Source organism: Ovis aries, chromosome 26 (genome assembly GCF_016772045.2).
Source record: "Ovis aries strain OAR_USU_Benz2616 breed Rambouillet chromosome 26, ARS-UI_Ramb_v3.0, whole genome shotgun sequence".
In the NCBI taxonomy this organism is placed as follows: domain Eukaryota; kingdom Metazoa; phylum Chordata; class Mammalia; order Artiodactyla; family Bovidae; genus Ovis; species Ovis aries.
In genome coordinates, this window is record NC_056079.1 from 23,201,499 (window position 1) to 23,216,270 (window position 14,772).

General features: G+C 41.4%; 1 protein-coding gene and 1 long non-coding RNA gene across 9 annotated transcripts in view; one reads left to right on the plus strand and one right to left on the minus strand.

The window, feature by feature from the left end:
* Positions 1-14,772, plus strand: part of LOC121818076 (uncharacterized) — a 222,741-nt gene that overhangs the window by 91,951 nt on the left and 116,018 nt on the right. For all 3 annotated transcript variants that reach the window (XR_009598622.1, XR_009598623.1, XR_006058187.2), the window contains exon 3: positions 652-792. This is a non-coding gene — a long non-coding RNA (uncharacterized LOC121818076). The remainder of the gene's footprint in view (positions 1-651; positions 793-14,772) is intronic.
* The window catches only part of TRMT9B (tRNA methyltransferase 9B (putative)), a 74,981-nt gene that overhangs the window by 56,795 nt on the left and 3,414 nt on the right, over positions 1-14,772 (minus strand). The gene's annotated exons all lie outside the window — the stretch shown is intronic.

Sequence of the window (14,772 nt, forward strand, 5' to 3'; positions counted from 1 at the left end):
TTAAGAGCATCAAACTATGTGGTTAAAAGTTTGTAACTTGACAGTTGAGTCCACAGGGTGTACCTTGCCTACAATACAGTTTTCTGTTTTTAACAGCACTTGTAGTGGGATTCCGAGTAACTTCTGCTTTCTGAACATTCGCTATCATCCTAAAGTGGTATGTTATACATAAAACCATCAACATATCCAAAATATAATCATCTTAATGAGAATAAACCTCTCCTGTATGCACATACTTCCACTGCATCTCAAAAGGCCTAAGGTTTACCAAGTAAAATAGACAGATTATCTAACATAAATGACTTTTAAAATATCTGGCTGAACATTCCACTTGGAGGTTTATACATCTTCTGCATACATATGGATGTGCACGTGTGTCTGTGTAGCTTTTTTAAGGGAATGGCGGATCGTCTGGCCCGATTTTTCATGGTCATGTGGGAAATATAACATTCTTGGCTTGCGAAACAAGAAAAGGTAGGTTTGCATTTCTGCCAACTAGATGCAAAGTCTCAAGAGCTTCCTGCAGAGGAAAGCCAGCCTGGAGAATCCCGGCAGTGTCTGCAGGAGGGAAAAATTAATGATAGAAGGTTGGAGGGCCTTGATGATGAATGGCCTAGACTGCTTCAAAAGCGACCTTTTCTCTGGTTTCAGGCCTGTCAGTGGATTCTCTGGGCTCTGGTCCTAGTCTTTACCCCATATTCAACTGGATGGCAAGAAGTAGTCTGCTCAGAAGTCTCACTGAGTACATCTTCCTCATCTCCTAAGAGCTTGGGTGAAGTGTCAGTGCCTAGGGTAAGTGCTGCTTGTAAAATGTTCCAGCTGGGACTGGAATGACAGAAATGCTCTCATTTATTAATGTCCCTGAATTGAGCCATATTCCCTGACATGCCATTACCTGGCCTACTGAAGGTAACATTCTTTACATTTTCTTCTCTAGCACATGAAGTACCTATTAATATATACTTTTTAATATATAGGTAATTTAAAAATTAACATCTTGCATTGGTGTGGAACTTTGGTTACAACTGATGAGCAAATCGTGATGCATTATTATTAATGTGTCCATAGTAGGCAGTAGACTTCACAGTTTGTATAATTGTGTACTATGGGCTTTGCCACATGCAACATGTCATGTATCCACAATTACCCACACACCATGCAGAATAGTTTCACTGCCATAAAACCCTCTGTGTCCACTTAATTCACCTCTTTTTCCCCACCAAAAACCCCTGGCAACCACTGATCTTTTCACTGTCTTTGTAGTTGTTCCCAGATGTCTAAAAATTGGGATTATATAGAATTTAGCCTTTTCAGCCTGGTTTATTGACTTAGCAGTTATGCACTTAAAGTTCCTTCTCCATGTCTTTCTGTAGCTTCATAGACATTTTCATCATGGAATAATATTCCAGGACTTCCTTGGTGGCCCAGTGGTTAAGACTCCACACCACCAATGAAAGGAGTGTGGGTTCAATTCCTGGTCAGGGAAGTTGTGCATGCTGCAGCCAAAAAAAACCCACCACCACCACCACCACCAACAACAACAGCTAGAGACTAGTATACCACTGTATGAACAGACAGTTTGTCCATTCACCTGTTGGAGGACATCTTGATTATTTGTGAATTTGGGATGTTTGCGTTATAAACATGTATGTGCAGGGTTTTGTGTGGATTTGCCTGATAATTTTTTGGTACTCAGCAATACAAGTGCAGTCTGATTCCAGCAGACTTGTGGATGCTGTTCACTTTCGGCACCCATGAGATATTCACTTTGGGTCTTCTTTTCTCAATGCTCCTTAACACCTGTTGGGCTCTCAGCTATCATCTCTGGCTGGCAGGTAACTTCTGCAGATGTATTTTCTGAAGCTCAGTTACTACTGATCACCAAAAGTTTATTAAGTTTCTTCAAGTCTGCTATTACAGATGAATGAGATTTCTTGGTTGACTCCACAGAAGGCTGGTATCTGCCAATGAGACTTCAAGAGAGGGAGCAATTCCCACCCAGCAAATGTGGCAATTCTTTGTTTGTTCCAGACATGTCAGTATTACTGTCCAGATCTATAAACCCCCAATGGAAACCAAATTAAAAAATTTCAAATGAAGGGCCATATTTTAATGTTTCTATTTCCATAAAGGTCTTCCCTGGTGGCTCAGATGGTAAAGAATCTCCCTGCCAACGCAGGAGACGTGGGTTTGATCCCTGGGTCGGGAAGATCCCCTGGAGGAGGAAATGGCAACCTACTCCAGGATTCTTATATGGAGAACCCCCGAGACAAAGGAGCCTGGCGGGCTACAGTCCATGGGGTTGCAAAAGAGTCAGGGCATGACTGAGCGACTAAATAACAACAATTTCCGTAAAGGGACTAATAAGTTGAGATCAGATGCATCATTTTTTTTTTAACTTTCTTATTTTGTATTGGGGTATAGGCAATGAATCAGCGCTTCCCTGGGAGCTCAGCTGGTAAAGAATCCGCCTGCAATGCAGGAGACCCCGGTTTGATTCCTGGGTTGGGAAGATTCCCTGGAGTAGGGATAGGTTACCCACTAGGCTAGTATTCTTGGCTGGAGAATCCCCATGGGTAGAGGAGCCTGGTGGGCTATAGTCCATGGGGTCACAAAGAGTTGGACACGACTGAGCGACTAAGCACAGCACATAGCTGATTAATAATGTTGTGATGGTTCCAGGTGAACAGCGAAGGAATGCAGCCATGCATTTACATGTGTCCCTTGACCCCCAAACGCCCCTCCCATCCAGGCTGCCACATAACATTGAGCAGAGTTCCGTGTGCTATACAGTGGGACCTTGTTGGTTATACATTTTAAATAAACCAGTGTGTACATGTCCATCCCAAACCCCCTAATTTGACATTATTACCTACTTCCATGGCCAAAGGAAGAATATTTTTCTCTTTACGTAGAAGGACCACATTCTGCTGCCTGTCTCCTTTCGTCTCCCCGTCCAAGCCAACAGGTGGTTGTCGGTTTGTTGCCTGTTTCCAGGAAGTTCATGTCCCCTGTGTCACGTTTTTGGTCACGTGGACTAGTTCTGTTTGATCTCATGCTGTTGATCCCCTGGTTCTTTATGCTGCTGGAGGCTGTTCGCTGACTCTAATGATGACATCCTAGATGCCACGCCTTTTCTCTTAAAAACATCTGTGGTCAGCGCGTTATGACCGTTGTGACAAAAGAGCTCGCTTCCTTGTGTGAGGATGGAATTCGAGACCCTGGGTGCTTTTATCAGCAGGCAGCTAGTTTAAATGATCCCAGATTCCTTTCTCTGATGAATTCTGCAGAGTCAGCGCTGGACTTCCGCCCAACAAAGTATGATGCTGGAGAAGTGTAATGAAAAAGATCCTGACAGGAGATAATGTTCTTTTCCCCTTCCATTTTTAACTTCATTTAAAAATCAATATGGTGGATCTATATCCCAAAGAATTGGAAGCAAGGACTTGTGGAGAGATTTCCACACCCATGCCCATAGCAGCATTATTCACAACTGCCAAAGCGACTCAAGTATCCACTTAGAGATGAATGAATTAACATAATGTGTATATACATACAGAAGAATACTTGTGCTGTTTAGTCGCTCAGCCGTATCCAGCTCTATTGGACCGTGTCCTTGCCACCCCATGGACCACCAGACTCCTGTCTGTGGGATTCTCCAGGCAAGAATACTGGAGTGGGTTGCCATTTCCTCCTCCAGAGGATCTTCCAACCCAGGAATTGAACATGTGTCTCCTGCATCGGCAGGCAGATTCTTTACCACCGAGCCACAGGGGAACTCACAGAAAAATACTATTCAGGCTTAAAAAGAAGTACAACTCTGATGTATGCTTCGGCATCAATGTATATTTTGCTAAGTGATTAGGGCAGTCACAAAAGGACAAATACCGTGTGATCCCACTAATATAAGGTACCTAGAGTAGTCAGTGGCACCCCACTCCAGTACTTTTGCTGGGAAAATCCCATGGATGGAGGAGCCTGGTGGGCTGCAGTCCATGGGGTCGCTAAGAGTCGGACACAGCTGAGTGACTTCACTTTCACTTTTCACTTTCGTGCATTGGAGAAGGAAATGGCAACCCACTCCAGTGTTCTTGCCTGGAGAATCCCAGGGACAGGGGAGCCTCATGGGCTGCTATCTATGGGGTTGCACAGAGTCGGACACGACTGAAGCGACTTAGCAGCAGCAGCAGCAGAGTAGTCAAACTCATAGAAACAGGAAGTAGAAACTGTGGTTGCCAGGAGCTGGGAGGAGAGGTAAATGGGGAGTTGCTATTTAATAGGTGTAGTTTCAGCTTTGTAAGATGATAAACATTCGGAGATGAATGATGATGATTGCACAGCAGTATGAATGTACTTAATGCCACTGAATTACAGACTTAAAAATGGTTAAAATGGTCAGTTTTATGAAAGTCACTGTTGCAATTAATGTAATAATGCTACACAACACCTTAATCTTGGGTGAGATCTTAAGTCCAGGCTTGCTGGGGCAGTCCCCACCCATGCTTTTTTTCCCCAGGCATTCATTAATACAGGCAGACCTTGAAAATATTGTGGGTTTGGTTCCAGACCACTGCAATAAAGCAAATATTGCAATAAAGTGAAGAACATGAAATTTTGGTTCCCATTACAATAAAAGTTATGTCTGTAATATACTGTAGCCTATAAGTGTGCAACAGCATTATGTATAAAAAAAATGTATGTACCTTAATTAAAAAATACTTTATTGCTAAAAATGCCAACTGTCATCTCAGCGTTCAGTGAGTCTTAATCTTTGTGCAGTAGTTAACATCAAAGCTCACTGATCACAGATCAACATAGCAAATATAACAACAATGAAAAAATGTGAAATATTGTGAGAATTACCAAAAAGTGACACAAAGGCACAAAGTGAACACATGCTGTTGGAGAATTGGCACTGATAGACTGGCTCGATGCAGGGCTGCCTCCAACCTTCAATTTGTTGGCGGGACAAAATCCGCAAAGTGCAATAAAATGAAGCACAATATAACAAGGTCTGCCTGCAGTGCCCCGGCTTTTTGCTCTCAAAAGTGTCCCAGGTTGAACAATAAGTCATATGATCACCCTGGTTTTGTTTTGTGATTGCATAAATCATTGTATTGCCATCTTCATTTGGAAACATCTTAACATTTAGAATATGCCTGCATTTTCTAGAATCACTCTAATTATAAACACGATGTCCTGGAGAATGCTACAGTCTCCAGTATTTTTATTTTTTAATTTAAAACAACACTTATCTATTTGCTCATAACTCTGTTGGTTAGATGTTTGGCACAACATAGCTGAGTTTTCCGCTCCGACTATGGTTAAGACTGAGACCAAGATAATCAGCCAGGGTGAGCTGTCAGCTAGAGGTTCTGGGGTAAAGTCTGCTTCCAAGCCAATTCTTGGAATTGAATTTCATGTGGTCATAGGACTGAAATCCTTGATCAGAATGAGGTTCCCCTTTCCTTGATGCCACCCTTCACATTTTAAAAAAATTACTGATTACTTGCCAAACAGTGACTGAAATACCAAAAGCAGCCCCCCATTCTTACAAACGCTTTACTTCTTTAAACCCAAAAAACCTTTTTTTTTTAATTGAGGTAATACTGGTTTGTAACATGATATGCATTTCACGTGTGCAGCATTATATTTTGACTTCTGTATACACTGCAGTGTGCTCACCACTAAAAGTTAAGTTTCTTATCACTGTACAGTTCAGTTCTGTTCAGTTCAGTCACTCAGTCACGTCTGACTCTTTGCGACCCCATGAATCGCAGCACGCCAGGCCTCCCTGTCCATCACCAACTCCCAGAGTTCACTCAGACTCACGTCCATCGAGTCCGTGATGCCATACAGCCATCTCATCCTCGGTCGTCCCCTTCTCCTCCTGCCCCCAATCCCTCCCAGCATCACAGTCTTGTCCAATGAGTCAACTCTTCACATGACGTGGCCAAAGTACTGGAGTTTCAGCTTTAGCATCATTCCTTCCAAAGAAATCACAGGGTTGATCTCCTTCAGAAAGGACTGGTTGGATCTCCTTGCAGTCCAAGGAACTCTCAAGAGTCTTCTCCAACACCACAGTTCAAAAGCATCAATTCTTCAGCACTCAGCCTTCTTCACAGTCCAACTCTCACATCCCTACATGACCATAGGAAAAACCATAGCCTAGACTAGACGGACCTTAGTCGGCAAAGTAATGTCTCTGCTTTTGAATATGCTATCCAGGTTGGTCATAACTTTTCTTCCAAGGAGTCAGCGTCTTTTAATTTCATGGCTGCAATTACCATCTGCAGTGATTTTGGAACCCCCAAAAATAAAGTCTGACACTGTTTCCACTGTTTCCCCATCTATTTCCCATGAAGTGATGGGACTGGATGCCATGATGTTCGTTTTCTAAATGTTGAGCTTTAAGCCAACTTTTTCACTCCCCTCTTTCACTTTCCTCAAGAGGCTTTTTAGTTCCTCTTCACTTTCTGCCATAAGGGTGGTGTCATCTGCATATCTGAGGTTATTGATATTTCTCCTGGCAATCTTGATTCCAGCTTGTGTTTCTTCCAGTCCAGCGTTTCTCATGATGTACTCTGCATATAAGTTAAATAAGCAGGGTGACAATATACAGCCTTGACGTACTCCTTTTCCTATTTGGAACCAGTCTGTTGTTCCATGTCCAGTTCTAACTGTTGCTTCCTGACCTGCATACAGATTTCTCAAGAGGCAGGTCAGGTGGTCTGTATTCCCATCTCTTTCAGAATTTTCCACGGTTTTTTGTGATCCACACAGTCAAAGCCTTTGGCATAGTCAATAAAGCAGAAATAGATGTTTTTCTGGAACTCTCTTGCTTTTTCCATGACCCAGCAGATGTTGGCAATTTGATCTCTGGCTCCTCTGCCTTTTCTAAAACCAGCTTGAACATCAGGGAGTTCACGGTTCACGTATTGCTGAAGCCTGGCTTGGAGAATTTTGAGCATTACTTTACCAGCATGTGAGATGAGTGCAATTGTGCGGTAGTTTGAGCATTCTTTGGCATTGCCTTTCTTTGAGAATGGAATGAAAACTGACCTTTTCCAGTCCTGTGGCCACTGCTGAGTTTTCCAGATTTGCTGGCATATTGAGTGCAGCACTTTCACAGCATCATCTTTCAGGATTTGAAACAGCTCAACTGGAATTCCATCACTTCCACTAGCTTTGTTTGTAGTGATGCTTTCTAAGGCCCACTTGACTTCACATTCCAGGATGTCTGGCTCTAGATTAGTGATCACACCATCATGATTATCTGGGTCATGAAGATCTTTTTTGACAATTCTTCTGTGTATTCTTGCCACTTCTTCTTAATTATTGAGCCCATCTTTGCATGAAATGTTCCCTTGGTATCTCTAATTTTCTTGAAGAGATCTCTAGTCTTTCCCATTCTGTTCTTTTCCTCTATTTCTTTGCATTAATCGCTGAAGAGGGCTTTCTTATCTCTCCTTGCTATTCTCTGGAACTCTGCATTCAGATGCTTGTATCTTTCCTTTCCTCATTTGCTTTTTGCCTCTCTTCTTTTCACAGCTATTTGTAAGGCCTTCCCAGACAGCCATTTTGCCTTTTTGCATTTCTTTTCCATGGGGATGGTCTTGATCCCTGTCTCCTGTACAATGTCACGAACCTCATTCCATAGTTCATCAGGCACTCTCTCTATCAGATCTAGGCCCTTAAATCTATTTCTCACTTACACTGTATAATCAATCCATTGACCCATTTTGTCCTCCTCACACTGCATAACCACTTCTCTGTTCTCTGTACCTGTATGTTTGTTTGTGGTTTTCAAATTTTGGTTTGTTCATTTATTTTGTTTTGTTCTATATTCCACGTAAGAGTGAAAATACATGGTATTTGTCTTTCTCCATCTGACTTATTCCACTTACCATATGTTCAAGCTCAGTGTTGTAGTAAATGGAAGGTTATATCTTTTTATGGCTAAGCGATATTCCGTTGTGTACATAAACCACATCTTCTTTGTCCATCTATCCATCAGTAGGCCTTTGTTTCCGTATATTGGCTGTTTTAAGTAGTACAATGAACGTGATGGTGTATATATCTTTTAGAATTAGTGTTTTTATTTCTTTAAATAAATATCCAGGAACAGAATTGCTGGATCATATGGAAGTTCTAGTCTTAATTTTTTGAAGAATCTTCATATTGTTTTCCATAAGTGATTGCACTGGTTTGCATTCCCACCAGCAGTATATGTGGGGTTCCTTTTCTCCACAGCCTTTCCAACACTGGCTGTTTCTTGTGTTTTTGATGATAGCCATTCTGATGGCTATGAGGTGATACCTCATTGCGGCTTTGATTTGCATTTCCTGGATAATTTGTGATATTGGACATATTTTCATGTGCCTGTTGGCCATCTGCATGTCTTCTCTGGGAAAATGTCTATTCAGCTCCTCTGCCTGTGTTTAACTGGGTTGTCTGGCTGTTTTATTGTTGAGTTGTAGAAGTTCTTGGTAATTTTTTAGATATTAAGCCCTTATTGGATACATGATTTGCAAATATCTTCTCCCGCTTGTTAGGCTGTCTTTTCATTTTGTTAATGGTTCCTTCTGCTGTGAAGAGGCTTCTTAGTTTGATGTCATCCCATTTGTTTCATGGTTGATTTTGTTCCTGTTGCTTGAGGAGACATGTCCAGAAAGACATTACTAAGACCAGCTGCAAAGAGATTGCCTATGTTTTCTTCTAGTAGTTATGTGGTTTCAGTTCTTACATCAGGCTTTAATCCAATTTGAGTTTCTATTTGTGTATGGTTTAAGACTAACATAGAAATAGAAATAGATGGGGAAACAGTGGAAACAGTGTCAGACTTTATATTTTTGGGCTCCAAAATCACTGCAGATGGTGACTGCAGCCATGAAATTAAAAGACGCTTACTCCTTGGAAGAAAAGTTATGACCAACCTAGACAGTATATTCAAAAGCAAAGACATTACTTTGCCGACTAAGGTCCGTCTAGTCAAGGCTATGGTTTTTCCTGTGGTCATGTATGGATGTGAGAGTTGGACTGTGAAGAAGGCTGAGCGCCGAAGAATTGATGCTTTTGAACTGTGGTATTGGAGAAGACTCTTGAGAATCCCTTGGACTGCAAGGAGATCCAACCAGTCCATTCTGAAGGAGATCAGCCCTGGGATTCTTTGGAAGGAATGATGCTAAAGCTGAAGCTCCAGTACTTTGGCCACCTCATGTGAAGAGTTGACTCATTGGAAAAGACTGTGATGCTGGGAGGGATTGGGGGCAGGAGGAGAAGGGGACGACAGAGGATGAGATGGCTGGATGGCATCACGGACTCGATGGACGTGAGTCTGAGTGAACTCTGGGAGTTGGTGATGGACAGGCAGGCCTGGCGTGCTGTGATTCATGGGGTCGCAAAGAGTCGGACACGACTGAGCGACTGAACGGAACTAAGACTGATATAATTTCATTTTTTACATGTGGCTGTTCAGTTTTTCCAAGAACATTTATTGAAGAGACTATCCTTTCTCCTTGTATGTTCTTTGCTCTTTTGCCGTAAATTAATTGTCCATATGTGTAGAGGTTTATTTCTGGGCTCTCAATTCTGTTCTGTTGATCTGTGTGTCTGTTTTTCTGCCAATACCATGCTGTTTTTACTACTATGTTTTTATGGTATAATTTAAAATTAGGCAGTATAATTTTATAGTATGATTTAAAATCAAATCCAGCTTTATTATTTTTTTCTCCGGATTGCTTATTTGGGATCTTTTGTGGCTCTAAATACATTTTAGGGGTTTTGGTTCTATTTCTGTGAAAAATGTTGAAATTTTGATAGGTATTGCACTTAACCTGTAGATTGTTTTAGATAATATGTAAATTTTAACAATGTTAATTCTTCCAATCATGAGCATGTAATATCTTTCAGTTTCTTTTGTCTTTTTTTTATTTCTTTTAGTAATGTCTTATAGTTTTCAGGGTGCCAGTCTTTCACTTCCTTGATTAAATTTATTCCTAGATTATATTATTCCTTTTGTTGTGACTTTTATAAATTGGATTTTCTCAATTTCTTTTTCTGCTAGTGTGTTGTTAGTGCGCACTTTGGCAACACATAATACTAATATTAGTTTGTTACTAGTGTATAGAAATGCAAAATACAATTTTATATATTGACTTTGCACCCTGAGGCTTTACTTCTAATAGTTCATTATTTCTAATAGTTTGTGGTGGGGTCATTAGGATTTTCTATGTATAAAATCATGTCATCTTCAAATAGTGAAAGTTCTTCCTTTTCAATTTGGATGCTTTTTATTTATTTTTCTTGCCTAATTTCAGTACCATATTGAATAAGTGTGTTGAGAGTGGGCGTCCTTGTTCCTGATGTCAGAGGGACAGCTTTCCATTTTCATTGTTTAGTATGATGTTAGCTGTGGGTGTGTCATATAAATTTTGCCTTTAAAAATATATCACAACCCCATGGTCTCTCTGCCCATATCCCTGATTCAATTTGGCACATCAGTGATCTAACCAGTGATTTAAGATTTGGATGTTTTTCTGCTCCATAATACACTTGGCAAATCGAAAGACCATTCTGATTTTCAATCTTAAAAAAAAACAAAACAGAGTTGTATCATGCAACTTAATCTTTAAGCTCCATATAGCTGAAGACAAGAACTCATCATGCTTATAGCCAAGAGGGAGGAAAAAGCCAGGTTTTTCTCTTGAATATTTACTCAAATAGGAATGAGAGAGAAAAAGAGGAGGGTGGGGAAAAGCTGGAATTAGGTCATTTGTGTGTTACTGTAACATACAAAGGTGAATACCACTTACTATTCCTCACAGTGAATCCGATTAAGGTTAGATTCAACCAGTTCCTCCCTGAGAATATACTGTACATGGGCTTAGTTGGGGGCTCACTGTGGAAGAGAATGCATTTGTCCTGAAGCTGCATTTATAGAGAAAGAGTACTGTTTTTATTTTGATGTGTTTATTTATGGTGACATGGGGCCGAGTGGCTGAACTCTTGCTGTCACCACTGGACCTATAATATGATAGTGTGGTTTATCCCAGGCAGCATTTATAATTCTGCATTTAAATTCTTTCATTACCAACCAGAGCAGATCTCTGAATGAACTCTCACCTTTTGAGACATGAAAATCAATTAGATATTATATATGTATTAGACTAACATTCACTAAGTAACTCCATCTCCCTCAGCTGCTCTTCTCTAATTTTTAGGTTCAAATATCAGAAGCAAATATAAAATGATTTCATTCAATAATTAATACTTAATTCCTAGATGTGCTAATATAATTTCTGAGTACAAATAAATGATAATGAGTTACTTAGGAATTGTAAAGACCAAATCATATTTGATCTTCAAATCAGGGCTTCCCTGATAGCTCAGTTGATAAAGAATCTGCCTGCAATGCAGGAGGCCCCAGTTCAATTCCTGGGTTGGGAATATCTGTTGGAGAAGGGATAGGCTACCCACTCCAGTATTCTTGGACTTCCCTTGTGGCTCAGCTGGTAAAGAATCTTCCAGCAATGTGGGAGACTTGGGTTGGATCCCTGGGTTGGGAAGATTCCCTAAAGAAGGGAAAGGCTACCCACTCCAGTATTCTTGCCTGGAGAATTCCATGGACTGTATAGAGTTCATGGCATTGCAAAGAGTTGGACATGACTGAGTGACTTTCACTTTCACTTTCAATCATATTTACTTTAATAACTCAAAAAAAAATCTGACAAGCCTCAGAGTAAGAAATAAGTAATTAGAGTGAATTCAAGCATACTCTTATTTTAATCCCCAATTAACAGGACATTTCTCTATTTAATCTCTAAAAAAAAACCATTATAGTTCCAGAGCAAAGAAAGATTCAGTAGAAACACAGCCACACAGATAATTCATTTAATGAAAGAACCAGCCTTCCAGAAGCTATTATATCCCTGCTCAGACCCTAGTTCCTCCTTTGTATTGCTATTCATTAAGTAGATAGGCTTTCTGGAACTTGGGTGGGGAGGAGCTTTTAAAAATCATTTTCTTGGTATTTTACCTCAGTTACAAAACTGAAACAAAAGATTATTTCATATTCAAATAGGACCACCACAGGAAGGGGTAGGTGCTTAGGAATTTTAGTGATTTATTTGCTTGATGCTTTTTCTAGCAATTTCATCTGTAATGACTGTAACATCCATCTGCTTGAAATGCAAATTGGTTAGCAACTGGATCCTTTTTTGATTCTTACAATATATCATCTCTCTGCTTTGAATGAAATATTCTAGCTAAGTCTCTGATGAAATCCGTTTCCAGGAAGCGTTGGAAATCGAGTGTCGCACAGCATCCATTCTGGTCTCCTCCAGGTGTGCCTTCCTCTGTCTCTAGGCTGGAAAACCATCAGCTACATTTCCCAGAGTCCCTTGCAGCCAGGGTTCTGGGCACAGCTTAGGTTCTGCCAAGTGAGAGAACCTGGATGAGAAGCGAGGTAGAGGGTGTCTAAGGAAGATGTTCGCTGGTTTGCTTCTGTCCTTGGTAACCAGATTCTGTTACTAGCTTCCTGCGTGGAGTGGCGCTTTGCAGCAGCTTCTCTGAACACTGAACACAGCTCAGAGAGTGAGCTCTGATGTCAGCAGCTCAGGCAGTGGCTCTGATTCCCAGCCTCCGGACTTGGGCAATGACGGCAGCAACTGTAGGACGCCAGTTCCGTGGAGCTATCTGGGGCTCACCCCTCCAGCCCAGCCTGCAGCCTCTCCTCTCTGAGCAGCAGCCTTTCCTTCCAGCCTTCCTGTGAGCACCTACTTCCCATATGAAACCCCTTTCTGCTTAGAATAGCTGGGATAGTTTCTCTTATCTGCACCATGACATTAAAACAAGAGAAAGGAAAGATGACAGCCTTCAGTGCCCAGGACAGCAGGTAAAGCCTGGAGAGAACCACGAACGGGAAAATGGTTGTGACCTCCACAGTGACTCCTTAAGGACCAGGGAGAAGTCACAGGCCCTGCCACCAAGAACTCCCCAAATCAGGGCACCACTCTTAGGGCCCAAGGATGAGGCCACAGCATAAAGGCTTAGAAATAGACATTTGGAGAAAAAGAAAAAAAGAAAAACATGAAAGGAAAAATAACAAGAGGGGAGAAAGGAAGGGGAAAGAAGGGAAGAGAGAAGAGGGAAAAAAAATCCAAAACCAGGCACTGGTGACAACAGTTCTCTGCCAGCACCCTCACGTGACCTGGCCTGGGTGGCACTGCCCTGTCGGACCTGTTAGTGTCACAGAGCTGGGCTCAGGGGGTCTCAGATGCAGAGGCAGGGGCACTTTCCACAGGAGAAAATCAAGCGAATCCATCACCTCTTGAATAGATAGATTCAAACTGGATAAATACATATATTTTGTTTATTTCCAGCTATCCTATACACGTGTGCATGCTAAGTCGCTTCAGTCATGTCCAACTCTTTGTGACGCCATGGGCTGAAGCCCTCTGGGCTCCTCTGTCCATATATTCTCCAGGCAAGAATATTGGAGTCGGTTACCGTGCCCTCTTCCAAGGGATCTTCCAGACCCAGGGATAGAACCCACGTCTCAAATCTCCTACACTGGCAGGCAGCTTCTTTACCACTAGCGCCACCTGGCAAATCCGTCTATATATAGTGTTTTTTCTCTTAATAGATAAGATGGATAAAAAGAAATCTAGTAGCTGGAAATTATAGCCCATGGAATTGCAGAGTTGGACATGACTAAGCATGCGTGCATGCAGCTGGAAATATGCAAAATATGTAGTCTAAACAAAAATCTATTAGATTTTTAAAAAGGAAATGAATCCAGATGGCTTTAAAGTCAGACAGTTAATAATGCAAAGAGTTGACAGACTAGTCAATTATGGTAAATATTGGCTTAGGCTCTGAGCAGCTTTAAAAAAAAAAGATTGTCAGTATGTTTTTTTATAATTCAGTAGAGTAATCTGTAAGAAAAACAAATCCTAAACTGTTTACGCAAAACAATTAAGATTCTATGGAGATGTAATTCTTAATGTAAAAGAAAAGCAAGCGTGTCTCCCAGCCCAGCCTGCTGTTCAAGCCCCACTCACACACGACTGCCCTCCTCGGCAAAGCTATCTGTTCTCTCTGCCGCTCGCTCTCTCCTCATCAGGAAACCTGCACACAGCAGGCACACAGAATCTCTGCAGGTTCACTAGGCTTTAATCTTTCCCAACCCCAATATCACTTCCTAAAGCACATATTCCTGACCTCCCTGCCTCCACAGGTCAAATTCCCCATCTCCTCCCTTGACATGTTTCTGCACAGCACTCAGCACAGGTGTAATGATTGGTTTACCTGTGTAGTACCAGCAGCCATGCTTCCAGGAGGGGTTACGTCTGCTTTTTTTGCATCCTGAAGGCTTTAGCTTGATGTCTCAGGTGACTTAGGGATGCTTAACGAATAAAACCCTGCATGAGTCATATTGCTGCTTCAGCCCCAACTACTCCATTTCTAAATATGTACCTGCCCAGGGGAAAACTATGGACTCTTATCGTTTTGTGAGAACCACACTTTAATGGCATTAACAGAAGCTAGTTTATAAAAGATTTAAATTTGATTTTAGAATTTCATCTCTTTCCTCCCCCTGCTATCTCATCATTACCTCTCAGAACCACTACACATAACTTCGTTCAGCTAGATAAGCCAGTGGTCTGTCCATGGGGGAGGAGATACAGGCTTGACAGTATAAGCCTCTAATTCCCCCCCAAACACTGATTGCTAAGAGTCTATTGTACCCTGTAATGTATTGTACAAAAG